The sequence below is a fragment of the Trichosurus vulpecula genome, chromosome 4, assembly GCF_011100635.1.
Source record: "Trichosurus vulpecula isolate mTriVul1 chromosome 4, mTriVul1.pri, whole genome shotgun sequence".
Classification (NCBI taxonomy): Eukaryota; Metazoa; Chordata; class Mammalia; order Diprotodontia; family Phalangeridae; genus Trichosurus; species Trichosurus vulpecula.
Genome location: NC_050576.1, coordinates 264045516 through 264057591, shown reverse-complemented (window position 1 = coordinate 264057591; position 12076 = coordinate 264045516). Strand labels below are relative to the sequence as shown.

General features: G+C 37.4%; 1 pseudogene; it reads left to right on the top strand.

Annotated features, from left to right (window-relative positions):
• Nucleotides 1–11773: 11773 nt before the first annotated feature.
• LOC118847086 overlaps nucleotides 11774–12076 on the top strand; it is a 40508-nt pseudogene continuing 40205 nt past the window's right edge.

The following is a 12076-nucleotide window of genomic DNA, read 5'->3' as shown; positions in this document are numbered from 1 at the left end:
GTTATTAGGAGCTAATTATCTACCAAGCAAACTTATTCCATTATTGATAGCTCATTATTCGGAAGTCAGTTCCATAAATTGAAGTAAAATATGAGCGCCTTCTACTTCTGCTTTTAGGATCCAAGTTTAACAAATCTAGTTCCTGTTTCAAGTGACAGCCCTACTTGAACACTACAAACATTCCCCCTGCCCTTGTGTCTTCTCTCCAGATTAAACACCTCTAATTCCTTCAGCCAGTCCTTCTAAGGCATGAGCTCCTTCCTTTTAACCATTCTGATTGGCTCCCTACAGACATGTTGCCATTTGTCAATATTCTTGGAAAAGTTGATACTCACTGAACAGAAGACTCCAAACATGGGCTGAATGAAATAGCAAGACAATTACCTCCATCGATCAGGATGCCATATCTCTGTTGGTGTCAGCTAAGATCATACCAGCTATTTTACTGATGTTTTTTACTCATTTATCTGAAAAAGCATTTTAGTATACTTTCTTGCCTTGAGAATAAGTAGTGGGAAAATAAATTATGTCTGAATAAACAGATTTTACATCCACTGTCTCCCTGTATTTTCACGACAAAACTATGAGGTAGATAACATACAAACTTCTGACCTCAACACTTTACTGCAACTGCTCTGTGTGAATTCATGAGATGCCCTCTGAGGAGTCAAGTAGAATGAGCATTTTACCCTCTCACAGAGCTTTCAACATTGCTGACCAGTCCGGTCTACTGGCTTCTTACCTCCCATGGGATCAGAAACATCACTCTCCATAGTCTTCTTTTTACCTCCCTAACTTTTCTTTCTTAGTCTCCTTTATTGTTTCATCATCCTCTCCCTGACACTTTATTGTGGGTATTCCCAAAATATTTGTCCTTGGCTGTCTTCCTTCTCTGTCTGTACTCTCTAATTTACTACCGTAGGTTCAACTACCACTTTAATGCTATAGTCAAATAGACTCCAAAGGCCTCTAGGCCTGACCTCTCTTCTGAGTTCCAGTCTCACATTTGCAATGATTGATAGATGAAAACCACATGGCTGTCTGAGCATTTCAAATTCTACAACTGCCAAACTGAACTCATCTTTTCCAATAAACTTACTATTCTTCTATAAACTTCTGTAACTATAAACTTACTGATTTCACTATTACTTTCTGTGGTACCACCATTCATTGGTCTTCTAAGCTTGTTATTTTGGGGTTATTTTTTATTCTCCCCTGTTTCAGTAAGGCAAGATTCATGATATCAATGGTGACCATGAATATGCCTGTATGGTTCGGAATCACAAAGTATAAGAGATTCTCTGTATAGAAGGCAGAAGAAGTAAAACATTTATTCAGACACCAGAGGATCAAATCTCAGAACCAATAACCTCAATTCGACATCGCAGTAATTGTATTCCAAAACCAGTAAGTCCACCTCAATTTAACAGCAAGGAGATTAAAACACAGTATCACAGCAAAGAACCAAGCTTTCCTGTAACCTTCCCTTCTGCTAGGGACTTCCCATAAACGCTCACTCAGGAATCTTAACTGCATCCTCTCCTCCCAGAGTTCTGAAGGCCCTTGCAGCTCTCAGAGCCCTTCCTATTCTCTCTTTGTCTCTCTGTCTCTTCTAGTTCTCTTTCCTCTCTTGCAGTCCTCTCTTCTTTTCATAGTATTGTGGTCTCTGCAACTCTCCAGTCTCTTCAGCTCTCTAGTCTGAGCTTAATGGCTACCCACAAGGTAGCCTTTTATAGGGCTGGGGTTTAGCATCTAGTAGCAAATGGGTGTAGGCCTGGGACTTAGCACCTAATAGCAAAAGGGTGTGGCCCTTCCTACAAGAAAGCCTCTCCTAATCAAGCTTCCCTTAACTAGCTCCACATGAGGCCTATTGAATGGGAGGGCATGATCTTTGATTACATTAGCACCACATCCCCCCACCCACCTACACACCCTTTACTCTCACCTTTCAGATCCAAATACAAAGCTTTATAGATTCCACAAGCTTTCACATGTATACTTCATCATTTCTATTTCCAGTGAATCCATACAAGTATAGATATTCCTCATTATTATTTTCTGATCCTACACTCCCACTCTGAACTAGCCTCCTTATAACAGCACCAGAATAATCTTACATAAAAATAGATTGTCATGTCACCCCTCTGTTCAAAATCTACAATGACTCCCTATTACCTCCAGTGTGAAATTCAAATCCCTACCTCTGAAATTAGAAGCCCTTTAAAACATGGCATAAATGTACCTTTCCAGCCTTATCTTAAGTACACTGTGACTATTCCCTATTCCACTGTCACACTTCTGTGCCTTTTTCATCTTCCCTAACCTGAAATTACACCCTTCTTCACCTGTTATAATCCTACTCATCTTTTAAAATCCAACACAAACCCCAACCTAATTACTTCAGATTATCACCTATCATTTGTTTTGTAACTCTTTGATGAACCTAATACATAGTATTGTTTATTAAGACCATTTTACTACACTTCAAGATACTTGAGGGGAGAAATAATTTCTTACTTAAATGTTATATCTTTCTCAGGGCCCGGCATGGTGTTCTATCCATAGAAGATGCTTAAGGGATTTTATTTTTGTTTTCCACATTTTACAAATGAGAAAACTGTGGTTCAGCAAGTAAAATGATATGTCCAAGGCAGTACAGCCAATAAATGGCCAAGTTGAGATTTGAATCAAGGACTCATAGGATTTCAGATCCAGTGGTCAAGGTCCTAAAATATGCTATATAATACACTACCCCGCTTATAGTGTCTATCTGCAATAGTACCAGCTTATCTGTAACCAAATGAAGAGAGTGATTGCCATCTACTGCCCAATTATTTCTTGAATAGCTCCCAGTAGCACCTGAGACTGCATAGGGTCCTAATCCATCAGGGTTAAAGAAACTGTTGACTAGTGCTGGAAGATGTCTTTTTTTGTGTATGAATCAACATCCCTGGTTAGAATTCCAGCTCCTTGGAAGCAGCTACTGTCTTACTTTTCTTTTCCAGCCAAATTATATTAATGATTGTTCCTCAAACCTAACATTCTGTCTCCTGACTCCTATCTGCATATAGGTTATTCCCTCCTGCCTGGGAGATTGCCTGGGACGAAAAGGAGAGAGGGGAGAAAATAGCTACTGTGTTTTTATAAAGGTAAGGGACGTATTTTTTTTAAAAACAACTATTTTAAAATAGAGGAATTCTGACATCTATCCTAAAGCATGCTCACTCATTACCTTTATTTTGTTAAACATCTCAGTGAAGCTAAAACTTGAGAAGGAATTTTTTAAAAAGACTATTTAAATAAAGCATTATCATGAGTCAGGAGGTTGGGGAAAAGTTTTTATTGGTTTCCAGATTTCTGCCTCTAACTATTAGTGTGCTAAAGAAAATATGTTCAGAATTCTTTTTAAAAAATGCTCCTTAAAAACACCTCAGTGTTGACAGATATAGATTTTTATTCAAATATATTATACTGTAATGAGAGGTCTATACTCAAAGCAATATTACTGAGATGTGAAGTTCTCCAGAAATGCGAATCAAACTTGGAAGGGATTTATGGCAGGAAAAGATTGATCAAAGATATAGTCTAAAATGTCAGCCTTAGCTCAAAACCTTAGGATGCAGAGTACATAAATGATAAAAAGTTCTCTGTATCCTCCTTCATTTGCTCTTAAGTTCAGTAAGGGAAGTAGAAAAGGAGCAAAGATTATTCTGTCTCCACATTTTGAGCCTCACTTTCCAAGGCTGTTGGAGTCTACCACATTAAGATTCTACAAACTAGAAGTGCATTTTTGTGTTCAGGATGGTTAAAGTGTTGGCCTTCCTGGAGCCAGGTGATACACAAAATGACCTCCTAGGGTTAATTCAGCCCCTTGATTCTAATTTCCAACTATTGCATCTGAGAATTCAGTTCTGTTCCCCATGTCCTTGGAGGTGGCTTTTCAATGATTTAGGATAGCTAAGTGGTACAGGTGATAGAATGTGGGGCCTGGAGTCAGGAAAACCTGGCTTCAGATACTTACGAGCAGTGTGACCCTGGGCAAGTCACTTAACCCTGTTTGCCTCAGTTCCTCATTTGTAAAATTAGCTGGAGGAGGAAATGCAAACCACTCTAGTATCTCTGCCAAGAAACCCCAAATGGGGTCATGAAGCATCGGATATAACTGAAATAACTGAAGAACAACAAAATTTAAATGATTCATGATGATACCTTTTACTCAAAGTGGTTCCTTCTTCTAAGAAACTCAAAGCAGATTCAGATTTGGGTTTTTACTCAATCTAAACACAGGAAACATGCCCTCATCAATAAAAATACAATAATAAAATTAAATAGCCCCTTTCAAAATGGAGGATAAGTTGGTTTCAGTAAGTATTCATGGGAAGTAGGAGTTCAGTCCAAAGCCAAGCATGGTAACCTTCCTTTTTTTTGACTTGCTCTCCAGCTCCACCAAAAAAAATGGTACATTGATTCGTTCTAGGACTTCTTTCTTTGATTTTTTACATTTTCTTTTAGCACAGCAGATACAGCCTGACAATCCAACAAAGGCCCCTCAAAGTACATTCCTTAAAATCAGTTAAGCAAAACTGCCTAAAAGAGCCATTCAATTACTCACACTTTCCATTTGTGCATTTTATTGTTTGTTGACAGAAAGGAAAGATATTTAAGGTGTCTAAAGCTGTTGATATAGGCCAACAATCAGAAATGGAGTGTGGTTTTCTTTGAAGCCTTCAAAATATAATTAAACAAGCCCATTATAATGGGGACCCAATCACTACAGACATTGCAGAGAATAAACATGCCCACAGGGCTCCACTTGGGTTTGTACTTCTATTACCGTGGCATATGAGAAACTCACCTTGTATCTGGCTTTAATTTATTCAGTTAGCAATATTTCTAGTTCTATGTCAAATAGTAATAATGACAAAAGATATCCTTGTTTCATTTCTAATATTACTGGGAAAAATTCCAGGGCTTTAGAAACATTGTAAAAATAAGGCTTATCTTTGTGTCACCCTCCCTCCTTAAGTTTTTAGCTATCCTTTATATGTGATCTTCTCTTGGTAAAATGGTAAGCTCTTTGAGGGTAGAAACTATCTTGTTCACTAATACATCTATCCCTACTCTGCCTGTCACACTGTAAATGTTTAATAGAAGGTTTTGTCTCATAATAATAATAGCTAGCATTCATTTAGCATTTTATGGTTAGCAAAGTGCTTGACAAATATTAACTTATTTGATTCTCACAACTTCTTATTGACCAAGTCATTATTTCAGATGTTATTTTAGTTTTTAAGTCTGCATTTTTCTTTCTGTTTCCTACAATAAGAATATGAAAGACTAGCTTTTTGGTTACAAGTTTAATTATGCTATGCTATAGAAGGATATGGTTAATAGTTCAAGATTTTTGTATTTCTTTTTATTTATTTCTTAGCAAGTGATAATATTTATTACAAGTGAAGAAAACCCATATGCTCAGCGCTGTCCACAACTATAGACTGCAGGCTTCAGAATTATTGGCCCATTCATGCGCCAAAACACTTACACACACATGCACGCACATGTTCCATGCTAAATAGAAAAGTTAATTATACTCTCAAAAAATTGCCATTTACCTTGGAAATGCAGCTTTTTTCAAAAGTCTCTTCAGATACATAGATAGCAATGTATATATTTTGTGTGTGTATGTATATGTAATATATGTATGTTTATATACACACAAATAAATTCACACATATATCAGCTTACTTATGTTTATCTTACAATTGGGTAAGTACAAAAACAGAAATGCTAAAGTCTCCTATCATTTTTGCTATATTATCTAGATCTTTTGTGTTATTTCTTTTTCCATAAATACTTGTTTGCTACCAATACTAAATATTGATAGTTCATTAAACATATATTTTCCTACTTCCTTACCTGCAGTGTTAGGGTCAGCAAAAGAATAATACATTTTATTCTAGATTCTTGCTTTAGAACTATATATGTGTATCTATGTTTTAAGTGCCTTTTTTCTGTGCAGAAAATTGTTGTTTTGTATTCCAACTGATTCTATAACTTATATTAAGAAGGACTTAACATTAAAGATTATAATTGTTCATCTTTATTATTTCTCCTATTACATAAATGTTTCTTTTATCAGTGAGCCATTTTGATTTAACTGAAATTTAACTGAAATGATGAAGTTTCAGCCTCTTCCCTAATGCAATGACATACCACTCTCCCTGTTAATCCCTATACAGATTCTTGGATTATACTTTTGCTAATATTATTTATATTAGTTACCAGCCCAAGTAAGTTATGGCTTGAGGGACTTCTAATGCCTATCCTCCACCTAACTGCAAGGATGAAGTTTACTTGTCGTACCACACTTTAACACCATCGCCATCATTATCATTCATCATAATTTGCATCTTTCTTTTACTCCTCTAAATGGTTTACTTTTGCCTGAAACCCAGTTCTCCTAGTAATTTTTCAGTGCCAAAAATCTAATTTCCTTAAAGTACTTAAACGTTGAGTTGTCATTTGCTTCTTTCTTTTGATATGATTCAGTTTACCTTAGTACGTTGTGAGTTTGCTTGTCAAAGGTTCTATGCAGTCTGAGTGTATAAAGAAGACTGAAAGAAAATCTATAATCCTTTTGCAAATCAATCCTTTTTGGAAAAAAAATAAAACAGCATGCTCAGTTTTGCAAGATATCCTATTTTAAAGTTCAAAATGGATTACTTTGCCTTTGGCATACTATATCCTGGCATTCTCTTTTATTTTTTATTGATTATTTAACGTAAGTAATTCACATTGATGGATTCCAGGGCATTGGTGAGAATTGCCTTCTCCAGGCTGCTTTCACTATGCTCTCCTTGATGTAGAAGTTCTAAAAATTTTTATTGCTAAGTGTTTCAGTCATGCCTGACCCTCCTTGTGACCTTACTTGGGGTTTTCTTGGCAAAGATACTGGAATGGTTTGGCAATTCCTTCTCCATCTCAATTTCCAGATAAGGAAACTAGGGCAAAGAGGGTTAAGTGATTTGCCCAGGATCAAATAGCTAGTAAGTATCTGAGGTTAGATTTGAATTCCAGTTCTCCTGACTCCAGGGCTGGAGCTTTAGCCACTGTTCATTTCTAATATCTTCCTATGGATTCTATCAATCTTTATGTTTTTATGTGATTCAATGACATTTATTGAGAGCCTTCTATGTTCACCATACTTTAATACTTCTGGACAATTTGCTTACAATATACTTTTCAGATTCTTCTTTCACCTTGGTGCCTGGGATGTCAATAATTCCTTATTTTTTTCTCTCCAAGATCTACCATTGAGATTAGTTGCTTTGATTTTTGAGATCTCCATCCAAAAATTTAGATGCGTTTTGATTTTTTTTCATATTAGACCCATCATTCTTGAATTCTGTCTTGCATTTCTGCCATTCTCTTTTTATGAGACCCCTCTTTTTCATTTTCTTTGCCATGGCATCAGAGCTTCTGGCTCAAGAGGAGACAATGCCTGCAGTAGAGAGCACATATACATTCTTCAGGGAGACACAGGCAACCTGAGAGTCAAGTCAGGTCAAGAAACTCAAGATAGGAAGTATCTGGCAACAAAGAGGAAAACTTACTATGGAATCAAGGAAGAACTAGCCGCGGTCATCTAGAGGAACATTCTGGGGAGGAACAGACTTGGGGAGCCCAGATGAGCAAGCTTCCCAGCAGAGATGCTATATTCAGGAACCACAGTGAGAGGACACAACAGCAAACATCAAGATCTAGCAGTAACAGATGTTTGAGTTGTGTTTGCCATGTGTTTTCCCTCTATGGACTCATTGTGTGCCCCCTTTTTTCCCATGAATAGTATCTCTTTTAGGAGAGAATGCCCTAGCTTTATTGAATTGAATTTTTTAATCTATAGTTCTTCCTATGCTGTAAAATAAATATCTTTGATTAGAGTTAATTGCTCATTCTGGCTAGTAAAGATAAATTGGATGGTGGTGGCTCACAAGCTATTGTTTTAGGATATAAAACCTGCAGGACCTCTAGGACCACCAGATACCCTCTAAGGGTAGATGGAAGGGAACCTAAGGATATTAATCAGGAAAGCAACCCAGAGTGGATGCTGGAGTGGCATTAGCAAAGTCCGCATCACAAACCAGAGCCACTCTCCCACCAATGCACATGACATTATGGAGAAGAGTAGGCACATGCAGAGAATATGCAAGGACTGATACACAAGCAAGGTAAACGTGTGAGGGAGACACAGAGGGAACATACGAGGTAGGAGCGGAGGCATGGAGGGACATGTCATACCACAGGATGAAGGTGTCCAGGGCTCATAGGGCATGGACAGTTTATATCTTGAATGTCACAGGGCAGTTCCATCACACTGGTGTACATCACAGTATTCCCACTAGGGCTACCCCTAAAGCACTTAGTTTCACATAATTTCTACCAGGTGCATATTTTCTGCCCATTGCTCTCCCTGGTGCTTTCCCCAGGTTGCTTTGGCATCACTTTGACATTCACTGCCAAGTGTAGCTCTACTTGGCATGAGGCTTGGCTCCAGCTGGAGTCCTTAGTTGAGAACTTCCTTATAGGAAGATGCCAATAAATTTTCTTCCTACTATAGTTATTTTAGAAATGTGAGAGCCCTTAAAATTATTTGGCTAAAGAAAATAAACACTTTCTTGTATAAATAAATTTATCTCAACTCTTCTCCCCAAGAAGAAAAGTAATATGCAAATTTCTCAGAGATTTGGAAAAGATGGGTATTCCTCACCAGGTGATTCTTCATCTTAGGCACCAAGCTCTTTGAAAAATAGAGCAAAGCAATCATTCCCAGATACCTTGTACACTCAGGCTTAATTCCACTTTTTGAAAGCTATGTTTACTAAGGCCTATCTTTCCATTAAAGATGCCATTCTAGTTTAGGGATAGAAAGTCTATGCAGCTCTACATTTAATTTCAGATTAGAGATAACATACTCTCAATTTGGGGATGACCTCTGCTATAGAGATTCAGATCCTTTAATATATCTTTGGGGATCTCATGTAAACTACATCTGCTAAATAAAGGAATCTCAAAGACAGGACAAAAGCTAAGCCCAAAGCTAAAATCATAATCTATCTCCTACATAATCACATTCCTGGAATTTCAAACGCACAAAGGCTATGCCAAGACTTATCAATAATTATTGTGGTTGTGGTTAAGTCATTTCAGTCCTGTCCTACTCTTCATGACCCTATTTGCTCTTTCTCTGACAAAAGTACTGGAGTGATTTGCCATTTACTTCTCCAGCTCATTTTATAGATGAGGAAATTGAGGCAAATAGGCTTAAGTGACTTGCACAGGGTCACACAGCTAATAAGTGTCTGAGGCTAGATTTGAACTCAGGTCTTCCTAACTCCAGGCCCAGCACTCTCTACCCTTCAATAATGATTGAACCCTATATGATTAGGAAGGATTAAATTGTTTTATGCATATGTCCTGGGCACCTGTATAAGCTCCCTGAGAAAGGGACTGTAAGGCATATTCCTTAGTATTCCCCACCTGGTCACATAATAAGTCTTTACATAAATTTTTACTTGACTCAGGTATCAAATGGACTGTGAAGCAGAGTTATGGAGCCAATCAGTGTAAAATTTCCATTAAAGAATGCATATTTATTCTGTCATTTTTTCTCATCAAACATCTCAGCTACCATAATGTAATTCTGTTGATTAAAGATCATGTTTAAGTAAAGAATTCATTTTTCAACTTTTTAAAACTTATGAATTCTCAATGGCACCTGGATGAGATAAAATTTTAAAAAGTCATGAGATCAAAGGATATAGAATTGGAAGAGAGATTAGATATAATTTATTCAAGATTACTAATTTTATAGACAGAAAATGAGTCTTGGGGAGGTTAAGTGGATTTCTCCACATCCTGAATACTCTGTTCCCCTTGTAATATTCAAAGAACATCCAAGGTGGTCTCTTTGCTCCAAGTAGCTACCCTCTCTAATCAATTCTCCACACAGCTGCGGACTTGATATTTCTAAAACACTGGCTTAACTAGGTTACTCAACTTCTGAAGAAGCTTCACTGGCTCCGTATTGCCTCTGCAATAAAATATAGACATTTTTATTTAACATTTTAAACCCCTCACAATCTGGCTCCAGTCTATCATCCCAGATACACCACTACTTCCTCTCACATACCATGTTTCAGCCAAACCTGCCTACTTATTGTACTTACTGTTCTCTCTCCCACTTCCATCCCTTTGCCCCATGTGTAGAAGGTGCTTCCTCCTCACATCTGTTTTGTTGAATCCCAAGATCTCTTAAATTTAAGAGTTCAAATACCACCTCTGCACTACTCCTATCCCAATCCCCCTCAGTCCTCAATTTCTTCCGCCCTCCATCTCACCCCAAATTCATTTGCATTTACATACACACACATAAATGTGGTGTATCCATGTATGTATGCATGTTTAAATGTGTATATGTACATAAGTATATATAAATATGTAAAATATATATGTATGTATACAAAATGTATGTGCATATAGATATCTATACACTTAAATCCATATATATGTATGTGTATGAATATATACATATATATATATAGAGAGAGAGATATGTCTATATCTATAATTTCCTATTTACTTAATTGTGCTCATGGTTTCCCCTATCAATAAACTCCTTGAGGACAGGCATAACTTAATTTTTGATTCTTTGTATCTGGTGCTTAACACAATGAAATACACTTAGCAGAAGAATAAAGAATGTCGAGTGAATGATTGAGTGATAACTCCAAGGAACAAAATCATAGAAACATGGGCTCTAATGGCTGGAAGAGATCTAAAAACATCATTTGGTCAATCCTCTTATTTTATACTAAATTATCAGGAAATTGAAGAAAAGTCACACCTTCCAGTCCCACACTCTTATTCCAATTGTAAAAGCACTCCGTACCCTATTTCTTAAAATGAAAGGTAACATTTTGCTGCTAAATCAAATACCTAATCCATCATTACAAATAATTTATAATTAAGTAGATCTAAACTCAACATGTTTAAAAGTGAATTCCTTCTGTTCTTAAATGCTTCCCTCTTCCTAAGCTCTCTCTTATTGTAGAAGGCACCACCACTGTCCCCGTTACTGATGATGACAACCTAGGTTTCATCCTCAACTCCTCATTCTCTCTCACCACTCAGTCAATGAGGCAATAAACAGGCATTTACTAAGCATGTCAGGTATGCTATTTAGCTTAATTAATCTATGTGCACTAAGCACTGGACATACAAAAACAGACAAAAGACAGTCTTGCCCCAAGGAGCTCAAAATCTAATGGGTGAGACGAGCAAGCAAATATGTATAAATAAGCAGTGTACATGCAAACAGAAAATAATGAATGGAGGGAAGACACTAGAATTAAGAAGGGTTTGGAAAGGTTTTCTGTAAAAAATGGGATTTCAGTTGGGACTTGAAGGAAACCAGAGAAGCTAGATGGTGGAGAGGTAAAGAGAGAGCATTCTAAGGCATTGGGCACTGCCAGAGAAATTGCTTTGAGTGAATAGATGGAGTGTCTCATTCACAGAATAGCCAGGAGGCCAATGTCTCTGAATTAGAAATAGAAAATAAGGTCTAAGAAGGAGAGAAAGGGGTGTGTGTGTGTGTGTGTGTGTGTGTGTGTGTGTAGTGCCATGAGAGGCTAGATCATAAAGAGGTTCAAATACCAAACAGAGGATTTTGTATTTGATGGTGGAGGTAATAGGGAGCCAATGCAGTTTATTGAGAATGGGGCTGACGGAGTCAGAAAAACACTTTAGGAAAGTTTCTTTGGCAGCTGAATGGAAAATGGATGAAAGTGAGGAGAGCCATTTGGCAGGCAGACCAGCAGTCCAGGTATGGGGTGATGAGGTACTGCACTAGAATGGAAGCATTGTCAAAGTGGGGGGCACATTTGAGAAATGTTGCAAAGATGAAGTTGACAGGCCTTGACAACACATTGAATATGGGGGTTTGGGTACGAGAGACAGTGAATGTAGGGGGTTAGCTCACACCTGGATTCTGTCCTGGGTCCTCTTCCCTATTCCCTTT